This window comes from Petromyzon marinus, chromosome 63 (genome assembly GCF_048934315.1).
Source record: "Petromyzon marinus isolate PM22_M1 ecotype Great Lakes invasive population chromosome 63, UKy_Petmar_22M1.pri1.0, whole genome shotgun sequence".
Classification (NCBI taxonomy): Eukaryota; Metazoa; Chordata; class Hyperoartia; order Petromyzontiformes; family Petromyzontidae; genus Petromyzon; species Petromyzon marinus.
In genome coordinates, this window is record NC_133729.1 from 1,250,467 (window position 1) to 1,267,288 (window position 16,822).

The window sequence follows — 16,822 nt, forward strand, 5'->3', positions numbered from 1 at the left end:
TCACCATCACCACCCCCACCACCACCATCATCATCACCACCACCATCACCAGCATCACCACCACCATCACTACCACCACCATCACCACCATCACCACCACCACCACCATCACCACCAACACCACCACCATCACCATTACCCCAACCAGCACCATCACCACCACCATCACCATCACCACCACCATCACCATCACCACCATCACCACCACCATCACCACCACCGTCACCACCACCACCACCATCACCACCACCATCACCACCACGACCATCACCACCACCATCACCACCAACATCACCACCATCACCACCACCACCACAACCATCACCACAACCATCACCACCATCACCACCAACATCACTACCACCACCATCACCACCATCACCACCACCACCACCATCATCACCACCATAACCACCACCACCATCACCACCACCATCACCACCATCACCACCAACATCACCATCACCACCACCATCACCACCATCACCACCACCACCGACATCATAATCACCACCACCACCATCACCACCACCAGCACCACCACCATCACCACCATCAACACCACTATCACCACCATCACCATCATCACCACCATCACCACCATCACAACCACCATCACCACCACCACCATCACCACCACCACCACCACCATCACCACCACCACCACAATCATCACCACCATCACCACCACCATCACCACCACCATCACCACCATCACCACCAACATCACCATCACCACCACCATCACCATCATCACCACCACCACCATCACCATAATCACCACCACCACAACCATCACAACAACCATCACCACCATCACCATCATCACCACCATCACCATCACCACCACCATCACCACCATCACTACCAACATCATTACCACCACCATCATCACCATCACCACCACCACCATCACCACCATCACCACCAATATCACCACCACCATCACCACCCCCACCACCACCATCATCATCACCACCACCATCACCAGCATCACCACCACCACCACCACCACCATCAACACCACCATCACCACCAACATCACCACCACCATCACCATCACCACCCCCACTACCACCACCATCACCACCATCACAACCACCACCATCACCACCATCACTACCACCACCATCACCACCACCACCACCACCATCACCACCAACACCACCACCATCACCACCACCATCACCCCAACCAGCACCATCACCACCATCACCACCACCATCACCACCACCACCATCACTACCACAACCATCACCACCATAACCACCACCACCTTCACCACCACAACCATCACCACAACCATCACCACCATCACCACCAACATCACTACCACCACCATCACCACCATCACCACCACCACCACCACCATCACCACCATCACCACCAACATCACCACCACCATCACCATCACCACCCCCACCACCACCATCATCATCACCACCACCATCACCAGCATCACCACCACCATCACTACCACCACCATCACCACCATAACCACCACCACCATCACCACCACAACCATCACGACAACCATCACCACCATCACCACCAACATCACTACCACCACCATCACCACCATCACCACCACCACCACCACCATCATCAACACCATCACCACCACCATCACCACCACCATCACCACCACCATCACCACCATCACCACCAACATCACCATCACCACCACCATCACCACCATCACCACCACCACCATCACCACCATCACCACCACCACCACCATCACCACGAAGACCACCATCACCTCCACAACCACCACCACCAACACCATCACCACCATCACCACCATCACCACCGCCACTACCACCATCACCACCACCATCACCACCATGAGCACGACCACCACCATCATCACCACCATCACCACCATCACCACCACCATCACCATCATCACCACCATCACCACCACCACCACCACCACCATCATCACCACCATCACAACCACCATCACCACCACCATCACCACCACCATCACCACCATCACCACCAACATCACCATCACCACCACCATCACCACCATCACCACCACCACCATCACCATAATCACCACCACCACCACCACCATCACGACCACCAGCACCACCACCATCACCACCATCAACACCACTATCACCACCATCACCATCACCATCATCACCACCATCACCACCATCACAACCACCATCACCACCATCACCACCACCACCATCACCACCATCACCACCACCACCACCACCATCACCACGAAGACCACCATCACGTCGACAACCACCACTACCATCACCACCATTACCACCACCACCACCACCATCACCACCACCATCACCACCATCAGCACGACCACCACCACCACCACCACAACCATCACCACAACCATCACCACCATCACCATCATCACCACCATCACCATCACCACCACCATCACCACCATCACCACCAACATCATTACCACCACCATCATCACCATCACCACCACCATCACCACCATCACCACCAACATCACCACCACCATCACCATCACCACCCCCACCACCACCATCATCATCACCACCACCATCACCAGCATCACCACCACCACCACCACTATCAACACCACCATCACCACCATCACCACCAACATCACCACCACCATCACCATCACCACCACCACCATCATCATCACCACCACCATCACTAGCATCACCACCACCATCACTACCACCACCATCACCACCATCACCACCACCACCACCATCACCACCATCACCACCATCACAACCACCACCATCACCATCACCACCACCACCACCATCACCACCACCACCATCACCACCATCACCACCATCACCACCACCACCATCACCATCACCACCACCATCACCACCACCATCACCACCACCACCACCACTACCACCATCACCACCACGACCATCACCACCACCATCACCACCAACATCACCACCATCACCACCACCACCACAACCATCACCACAACCATCACCACCATCACCACCAACATCACTACCACCACCATCACCACCATCACCACCATCACCACCATCATCACCACCATCACCACCACCATCACCACCACCATCACCACCACCATCACCACCATCACCACCAACATCACCATCACCACCACCATCACCATAATCACCACCATCACCATCACCACCACCATCACCACCACCACCATCACCACCACCATCACCATCACCACCACCATCACCACCACCATCACCACCACTATCACTACCACCACCATCACCACCATCACAACCACCACCATCACCACCATCACCACCATCACCATCACCACCACCACCACCATCACCACCATCACCACCAACATCACCACCACCATCACCATCACCACCCCCACCACCACCATCATCATCACCACCACCATCACCAGCATCACCACCACCATCACTACCACCACCATCACCACCATAACCACCACCACCATCACCACCACCACCACAACCATCACCACAACCATCACCACCATCACCACCAACATCACTACCACCACCATCACCACCATCACCACCACCACCACCATCATCACCACCATCACCACCACCATCACCACCACCATCACCACCATCACCACCAACATCACCATCACCACCACCATCACCACCATCACCACCACCACCATCACCATAATCACCACCACCACCACCATCACCACCACCAGCACCACCACCATCACCACCATCAACATCACTATCACCACCATCACCATCACCATCATCACCACCATCACCACCATCACAACCACCATCACCACCATCACCACCACCACCATCACCACCATCACCACCACCACTACCACCACCATCACCATAATCACCACCATCACCATCACCACCACCATCACCACCACCACCACCACCATCACCACCACCATCACCATCACCACCACCATCACCACCACCATCACCACCACTATCACTACCACCACCATCACCACCATCACCATCACCACCACCACCACCATCACAACCATCACCACCAACATCACCACCACCATCACCATCACCACCCCCACCACCACCATCATCATCATCACCACCACCATCACCAGCATCACCACCACCATCACTACCACCACCATCACCACCATAACCACCACCACCATCACCACCACCACCACAACCATCACCACAACCATCACCACCATCACCACCAACATCACTACCACCACCATCACCACCATCACCACCACCACCATCACCACCACCATCACCACCACCATCACCACCACCATCACCACCATCACCACCAACATCACCATCACCACCACCATCACCACCATCACCACCACCACCATCACCATAATCACCACCACCACCACCATCACCACCACCAGCACCACCACCATCACCACCATCAACATCACTATCACCACCATCACCATCACCATCATCACCACCATCACCACCATCACAACCAGCATCACCACCATCACCACCACCACCATCACCACCATCACCACCACCACTACCACCACCATCACCACGAAGACCACCATCACCTCCACAACCACCACCACCACCAACATCACCATCACCACCACCATCACCACCACTTTCACTACCACGACCATCACCACCATCACAACCACCACCATCACCACCATCACCACCATCACCACCACCACCACCACCACCATCACCACCATCACCACCAACATCACCACCACCATCACCATCACCACCCCCACCACCACCATCATCATCATCACCACCACCATCACCAGCATCACCACCACCATCACTACCACCACCATCACCACCATAACCACCACCACCATCACCACCACAACCATCACCACAACCATCACCACCATCACCACCAACATCACTACCACCACCATCACCACCATCACCACCACCACCACCATCACCACCATCACCACCAACATCACCACCACCATCACCATCACCACCCCCACCACCACCATCATCATCATCACCACCACCATCACCAGCATCACCACCACCATCACTACCACCACCATCACCACCATAACCACCACCACCATCACCACCACAACCATCACCACAACCATCACCACCATCACCACCAACATCACTACCACCACCATCACCACCATCACCACCACCACCACCACCATCATCAACACCATCACCACCACCATCACCACCACCATCACCACCACCATCACCACCATCACCACCAACATCACCATCACCACCACCATCACCACCATCACCACCACCACCATCACCATAATCACCACCACCACCACCACCATCACCACCACCAGCACCACCACCATCACCACCATCAACATCACTATCACCACCATCACCATCACCATCATCACCGCCATCACCACCATCACAACCACCATCACCACCATCACCACCACCACCATCACCACCATCACCACCACCACTACCACCACCATCACCACGAAGACCACCATCACCTCCACAACCACCACCACCACCACCAACATCACCACCACCATCACCATCATCACCACTATCACCACCATCACAACCACCATCACCACCATCACCACCACCACCATCACCACCACTACCATCACCACCATCACCACCATCACCATCACCACCACCATCACCACCATCACCACCACCATCACCATCATCACCACCATCACCACCATCACAACCACCATCACCACCACCACCACCACCACCACCACCATCACCACCATCACCACCACCATCACCATCACAACCACCACCACCATCACCACCATCACCACCATCACCACCACCACCATCACCACCATCACCACCACCACCACCATCACCACCACCACCATCACCACCACCGGCACCACCACAATCACCACGATCAACACCACCATCACCACCATCACCACCAACATCACCACCACCATCACCATCACCACCCCCACCACCACCATCATCAACACCACCACCATCACCAGCATCACCACCACCATCACTACCACCACCATCACCAGCATCACCACCACCACCATCACCACCACCACCATCACCACCACCAGCACCACCACCACCATCACCACCATCAACACCACCATCACCACCATCACCACCAACATCACCACCACCATCACCATCACCACCACCATCATCATCACCACCACCATCACCAGCATCACCACCACCATCACTACCACCACCATCACCACCATCACCACCACCACCATCACCACCAACACCACCACCACCACCATCACCACAACCAGCACCATCACCACCACCATCACCATCACCACCACCATCATAACCACCACCACCACCATCACCATCACCACCACCATCACCACCACCATCACCACCACTATCACTACCACCAACATCACCACCATCACAACCACCACCATCACCATCACCACCACCACCATCACCACCACCACCACCATCACCACCATCACCATCACCACCACCATCACCATCACCACCACCATCACCACCACGACCATCACCACCACCACCAACACCATCACCACCAACATCACCACCACCATCACCACCACCACAACCATCACCACAACCATCACCACCATCACCACCAACATCACTACCACCACCATCACCAACACCATCATCACCACCATCACCACCACCATCACCACCATCACCACCAACATCACCACCACCATCACCACCACCATCACCACCATCACCACCACCACCATCACCATAATCACCACCACCAACACCACCATCACCACCACCAGCACCACCATCATCACCACCATCAACACCACTATCACCACCATCACCATCATCACCACCATCACCACCATCACAACCACCATCACCACCACCACCACCATCACCACCATCACCATCATCAACACCATCACCACCACCATCACCACCATCACCACCACCATCACCACCACCACCACCATCAGCACGACCCCCACCACCACCACCACCACAACCATAACCACAACCATCTTCACCATCACCATCATCACCAACATCACCACCACCATCACCACCATCACCACCACCATCACCACCATCACCACCATCACCACCACCATCACCACGACCACCACCATCACCACCACCACCACCAACACCACAACCATCACCACAACCATCACCACCATCACCACCATCACCACCAACATCACTACCACCACCATCACCACCATCACCACCACCACCATCATCACCACCATCACCACCATCACAACCACCATCACCACCATCACCACCATCACCACCACCACCATCACCACCACCACCAACACCACCACCATCACCACCACCACCACCATCACCACGACCGCCACCATCACCACCACCACCATCACCACCACCAACATCACCACCATCACCACCAACATCACCACCACCATCACCATCATCACCACTATCACCACCATCACAACCACCATCACCACCATCACCACCACCACCATCACCACCACTACCATCACCACCATCACCACCATCACCATCACCACCACCATCACCACCATCACCACCACCATCACCATCATCACCACCATCACCACCATCACAACCACCATCACCACCACCACCACCATCACCACCACCATCACCACCACCATCACCATCACAACCACCACCACCATCACCACCATCACCACCATCACCATCACCACCATCACCACCACCACCACCACCACCATCACCACCACCACCATCACCACCACCGGCACCACCACAATCACCACGATCAACACCACCATCACCACCATCACCACCAACATCACCACCACCATCACCATCACCACCCCCACCACAACCATCATCAACACCACCACCATCACCAGCATCACCACCACCATCACTACCACCACCATCACCAGCATCACCACCACCACCATCACCACCACCACCACCACCATCACCACCACCAGCACCACCACCATCACCACCATCAACACCACCATCACCACCATCACCACCAACATCACCACCACCATCACCATCACCACCCCCACCACCACCATCATCAACACCACCACCATCACCAGCATCACCACCACCATCACTACCACCACCATCACCAGCATCACCACCACCACCATCACCACCACCACCACCACCATCACCACCACCAGCACCACCACCACCATCACCACCATCAACACCACCATCACCACCATCACCACCAACATCACCACCACCATCACCACCATCACCACCACCATCACCACCACCATCATAACCACCAACACCACCACCACCATCACCACCACCATCACCATCACCACCACCATCACCACCACCATCACCACCACTATCACTACCACCAACATCACCACCATCACAACCACCACCATCACCATCACCACCACCACCATCACCACCACCACCATCACCACCATCACCATCACCACCACCATCACCACCACCATCACCACCACCATCACCACCACGACCATCACCACCACCACCACCACCATCACCACCAACATCACCACCACCATCACCACCACCACAACCATCACCACAACCATCACCACCATCACCACCAACATCACTACCACCACCATCACCACCAACACCACCACCATCATCACCACCATCACCACCACCATCACCACCATCACCACCAACATCACCACCACCATCACCACCACCATCACCACCATCACCACCACCACCATCACCATAATCACCACCACCACCACCATCACCACCACCAGCACCACCATCATCACCACCATCAACACCACTATCACCACCATCACCATCATCACCACCATCACCACCATCACAACCACCATCACCACCACCACCACCACCACCATCACCACCATCACCATCATCACCACCATCACCACCACCATCACCACCATCACCACCACCACCACCATCACCACCACCACCACCACCATCAGCACGACCACCACCACCACCACCACCACCACCACAACCATCACCACAACCATCTTCACCATCACCATCATCACCAACATCACCACCAACATCACCACCACCATCACCACCATCACCACCACCATCACCACCACCACCATCATCATCATCATCACCACCATCACCACCATCACAACCACCACCACCACCACCATCACAACCACCACCACCACCATCACCACCAACACCATCACCACCACCATCACAACCACCATCACCACCACCATCACCACCATCACCACCACCACCACCATCACCACCACCACCACCACCACCATCAGCACGACCACCACCACCACCACCACAACCATCACCACAACCATCTTCACCATCACCATCATCACCAACATCACCACCAACATCACCACCACCATCACCACCATCACCACCACCATCACCACCACCATCACCACCATCACCACCAACATCACCACCACCATCACCACCACCATCACCACCACCACCATCACCATCATCACCACCATCACCAACATCACAACCACCATCACCACCATCACAACCACCACCACCATCACCACCACCACCACCATCACCACCATCACCATCACCACCATCACCACAACCATCACCACGACCACCACCATCACCACCGTCACCATCACCACCATCACCACCACCATCACCACCACCACCACCACCATCACCACCATCACCACTACCATCACCACCAACACCACCATCACCACCACCATCACCATCACCACCACCACCATCACCACCACCACCATCACCACCATCACCACCATCACCATCACCACCATCACCATCACCACCATCACCACCACCACCAGCACCACCATCATCACCACCATCAACACCACTATCACCACCATCACCATCATCACCACCATCACCACCATCACCACCATCACAACCACCATCACCACCACCACCACCACCATCACCACCATCACCATCACCACCATCACCATCACCACCACCATCACCAACACCACCACAACCACCACCATCACCACCACCACCATCACCACCACGACCATCACCACCACCATCACCACCAACATCACCACCATCACCACCACCACAACCATCACCACAACCATCACCACCATCACCACCAACATCACTACCACCACCATCACCACCATCACCACCACCACCACCATCATCACCACCATCACCACCACCATCACCACCGTAACCACCACCATCACCACTACCATCACCATCATCACCACCAACATCACCACCACCATCACCACCACCATCACCACCATCACCACCACCACCATCACCATAATCACCACCACCACCACCATCACCACCACCAGCACCACCATCATCACCGCCATCAACACCACTATCACCACCATCACCATCACTATCATCACCACCATCACCACCATCACAACCACCATCACCACCACCACCACCACCATCACCACCACCACCACCATCACCACCATCACCACCATCACCACCACCATCACCATCATCACCACCATCACCACCACCATCACCACCATCACCATCACCTCCACCACCATCACCACCACCACCATCAGCACGACCACCACCACCACCACAACCATCACCACAACCATCACCACCATCACCATCATCACCACCATCACCACCACCATCACCACCATCACCACCACCATCACCACCATCACCACCATCACCACCAACATCAGCACCACCATCACCACCACCATCACCACCACCATCACCATCATCACCACCATCACCACTATCACAACCACCATCACCACCATCACAACCACCACCACCACCACCATCACCACCACCACCACCATCACCACCATGACCATCACCACCATCACCACCATCACCACCACCATCACCACGACCACCACCATTACCATCACCACCATCACCATCACCACCATCACCACCACCATCACCACCACCACCACCATCACCACCATCACCACCACCATCACCACCATTACCACCAACATCATTACCACCACCATCACCACCACCACCACCACCATCACCACCATCACCACCAACATCACCACCACCATCACCATCACCACCCCCACCACCACCATCATCATCACCACCACCATCACCAGCATCACCACCACCATCACTATCACCACCATCACCACCAGCACCACTACCACCACCACCACCATCACCACCAACACCACCACCATCACCACCATCACCACAACCAGCACCATCACCACCATCACCATCACCACCACCACCACCACCACAACGACCAAAACCATCACCACCACCACCACCATAACCACCATCACCACCACCATCACCATAACCACCACCATCACCACCATCACCACCACCATCACCACCATCACCACCATCACCAACACCATCACCACCATCACCACCACCATCACCATCACCACCATCACCATCACCACCATCACCACCACCACCATCACCACCACCACCACCATCACCACCACCACCACCACCACGACCACCACCATCACCACCACCACCATCACCACCACCACCATCATCACCACTATAACCACCACCATCACCACCACCATCATCATCACCACCACCATCACCACCATCACCACCACCATCACCACCATCACCACCATCACCACCACCATCACCACCATCACCACCACCATCACCACCATCACCACCATCACCACCACCACCACCACCACCATCACCACGACCACCACCATCACCACCACCACCACCCCCACAACCATCACCACCATCACCACCATCACCACCAACATCACTACCACCACCATCACCACCATCACCACCACCACCATCATCACCACCATCACCACCATCACAACCACCATCACCACCATCACTACCATCACCACCACCACCACCATCACCACCATCAACACCACCACCACCACCATCACCACCACCACCACCATTACCACCACCACCATCACCACGACCAACACCATCACCACCACCACCACCACCATCACCACCACCAGCACCACCACCACCACCATCACCGCCACCATCACCACCATCACCACCATCACCAACACCATCACCATCACCACTACCATCACCACCATCACCACCATCACCATCATCACCACCATCACCACCATCACAACCACCATCACCACCACCACCATCAGCACCATCACCACCACCATCACCAACACTGGCACCACCACCATCACCACCATCAACACCACCATCACCACCAGCACCACTACCACCACCACCACCACCATCACCACCAACACCACCACCATCACCACCATCACCACAACCAGCACCATCACCACCATCACCATCACCACCACCACCACCACCACAACGACCAAAACCATCACCACCACCATAACCACCATCACCACCACCATCACCATAACCACCACCATCACCACCATCACCACCACCATCACCACCATCACCACCATCACCAACACCATCACCACCATCACCACCACCATCACCAACACCACCATCACCATCACCACCATCACCACCACCACCATCACCACCACCACCACCACCATCACCACCACCACCACCACGACCACCACCATCACCACCACCACCATCACCACCACCACCATCATCACCACTATAACCACCACCATCACCACCACCATCATCATCACCACCACCATCACCACCATCACCACCACCATCACCACCATCACCACCATCACCACCACCATCACCACCATCACCACCACCATCACCACCATCACCACCATCACCACCACCACCACCATCACCACGACCACCACCATCACCACCACCACCACCCCCACAACCATCACCACCATCACCACCATCACCACCAACATCACTACCACCACCATCACCACCATCACCACCACCACCATCATCACCACCATCACCACCATCACAACCACCATCACCACCATCACTACCATCACCACCACCACAACCATCACCACAACCATCACCACCATCACCATCATCACCACCATCACCACCACCACCACCACCATCATCACCACCATCACCACCACCATCACCACCGTAACCACCACCATCACCACTACCATCACCATCATCACCACCAACATCACCACCACCATCACCACCACCATCACCACCATCACCACCACCACCATCACCATAATCACCACCACCACCATCACCACCACCAGCACCACCATCATCACCGCCATCAACACCACTATCACCACCATCACCATCACTATCATCACCACCATCACCACCATCACAACCACCATCACCACCACCACCACCATCACCACCACCACCACCATCACCACCATCACCACCATCACCACCACCATCACCATCATCACCACCATCACCACCACCATCACCACCATCACCATCACCACCATCACCACCACCACCACCACCACCATCAGCACGACCACCACCACCACCACAACCATCACCACAACCATCACCACCATCACCATCATCACCACCATCACCACCACCATCACCACCATCACCACCACCATCACCACCATCACCACCATCACCACCAACATCACCACCACCATCACCACCACCATCACCACCACCATCACCATCATCACCACCATCACCACTATCACAACCACCATCACCACCATCACAACCACCACCACCACCACCATCACCACCACCACCACCATCACCACCATGACCATCACCACCATCACCACCATCACCACCACCATCACCACGACCACCACCATCACCATCACCACCATCACCATCACCACCATCACCACCACCATCACCACCACCACCACCATCACCACCATCACCACCACCATCACCACCATTACCACCAACATCATTACCACCACCATCACCACCACCACCATCACCACCATCACCACCAACATCACCACCACCATCACCATCACCACCCCCACCACCACCATCATCATCACCACCACCATCACCAGCATCACCACCACCATCACTACCACCACCATCACCACCAGCACCACTACCACCACCACCACCATCACCACCAACACCACCACCATCACCACCATCACCACAACCAGCACCATCACCACCATCACCATCACCACCACCACCACCACCACCACCACAACGACCAAAACCATCACCACCACCACCACCATAACCACCATCACCACCACCATCACCATAACCACCACCATCACCACCATCACCACCACCATCACCACCATCACCACCATCACCAACACCATCACCACCATCACCACCACCATCACCATCACCACCATCACCATCACCACCATCACCACCACCACCATCACCACCACCATCACCACCACCACCACCACGACCACCACCATCACCACCACCACCATCACCACCACCACCACCATCATCACCACTATAACCACCACCATCACCACCACCATCATCATCACCACCACCATCACCACCATCACCACCACCATCACCACCATCACCACCATCACCACCACCATCACCACCATCACCACTACCATCACCACCATCACCACCATCACCACCACCACCACCATCACCACGACCACCACCATCACCACCACCACCACCCCCACAACCATCACCACCATCACCACCATCACCACCAACATCACTACCACCACCATCACCACCATCACCACCACCACCATCATCACCACCATCACCACCATCACAACCACCATCACCACCATCACTACCATCACCACCACCACCACCACCATCACCACCATCAACACCACCACCACCACCATCACCACCACCACCACCATTACCACCACCACCATCACCACGACCAACACCATCACCACCACCACCATCACCACCACCAGCACCACCACCACCACCATCACCGCCACCATCACCACCATCACCACCATCACCAACACCATCACCATCACCACTACCATCACCACCATCACCACCATCACCATCATCACCACCATCACCACCATCACAACCACCATCACCACCACCACCATCAGCACCATCACCACCACCATCACCAACACTGGCACCACCACCATCACCACCATCAACACCACCATCACCACCAGCACCACTACCACCACCACCACCATCACCACCAACACCACCACCATCACCACCATCACCACAACCAGCACCATCACCACCATCACCATCACCACCACCACCACCACAACGACCAAAACCATCACCACCACCACCATAACCACCATCACCACCACCATCACCATAACCACCACCATCACCACCATCACCACCACCATCACCACCATCACCACCATCACCAACACCATCACCACCATCACCACCACCATCACCATCACCACCATCACCATCACCACCATCACCACCACCACCATCACCACCACCACCACCACCACCACCATCACCACCACCACCACCACCACCACCACGACCACCACCATCACCACCACCACCACCATCACCACCACCACCATCATCACCACTATAACCACCACCATCACCACCACCATCATCATCACCACCACCATCACCACCATCACCACCACCATCACCACCATCACCACCATCACCACCACCATCACCACCATCACCACCACCATCACCACCATCACCACCATCACCACCACCACCACCACCACCACCATCACCACGACCACCACCATCACCACCACCACCACCCCCACAACCATCACCACCATCACCACCATCACCACCAACATCACTACCATCACCACCATCACCACCACCACCACCATCATCACCACCATCACCACCATCACAACCACCATCACCACCATCACTACCTTCACCACCACCACCACCATCACCACCATCAACACCACCACCACCACCATCACCACCACCACCACCATTACCACCACCACCATCACCACGACCAACACCATCACCACCACCACCACCACCATCACCACCACCAGGACCACCACCACCACCATCACCGCCACCATCACCACCATCACCACCATCACCAACACCATCACCATCACCACTACCATCACCACCATCACCACCATCACCATCATCACCACCATCACCACCATCACAACCACCATCACCACCACAACCATCAGCACCATCACCACCACCATCACCAACACTGGCACCACCACCATCACCACCATCAACACCACCATCACCACCAACATCACTACCACCATCACCATCAACACCCCCACCACCACCATCATCAACACCACCACCATCACCAGCATCACCACCACCATCATTACCACCACCACCACCACCAGCACCACCACCATCACCACCATCAACACCACCATCACCACCATCACCACCAACATCACCACCACCATCACCATCACCACCCCCACCACCACCATCATCATCACCACCACCATCACCAGGATCACCATCACTACCACCACCATCACCACCATCACCACCACCACCATCACCACCACAACCATCACCACAACCATCACCACCATCACCACCAACATCACTACCACCACCATCACCACCATCACCACCACCACCACCACCACCATCATCACCACCATCACCACCACCATCACCACCACCATCACCACCACCATCACCACCATCACCACCAACATCACCATCACCACCACCATCACCACCATCACCACCACCACCATCACCATAATCACCACCACCACCACCACCATCACCACCACCAGCACCACCACCATCACCACCATCAACATCACTATCACCACCATCACCATCACCATCATCACCACCATCACCACCATCACAACCACCATCACCACCATCACCACCACCACCATCACCACCATCACCACCACCACTACCACCACCATCACCACGAAGACCACCATCACCTCCACAACCACCACCACCACCAACATCACCACCACCACCATCACCATCATCACCACTATCACCACCATCACAACCACCATCACCACCATCACCACCACCACCATCACCACCACTACCATCACCACCATCACCACCATCACCATCACCAC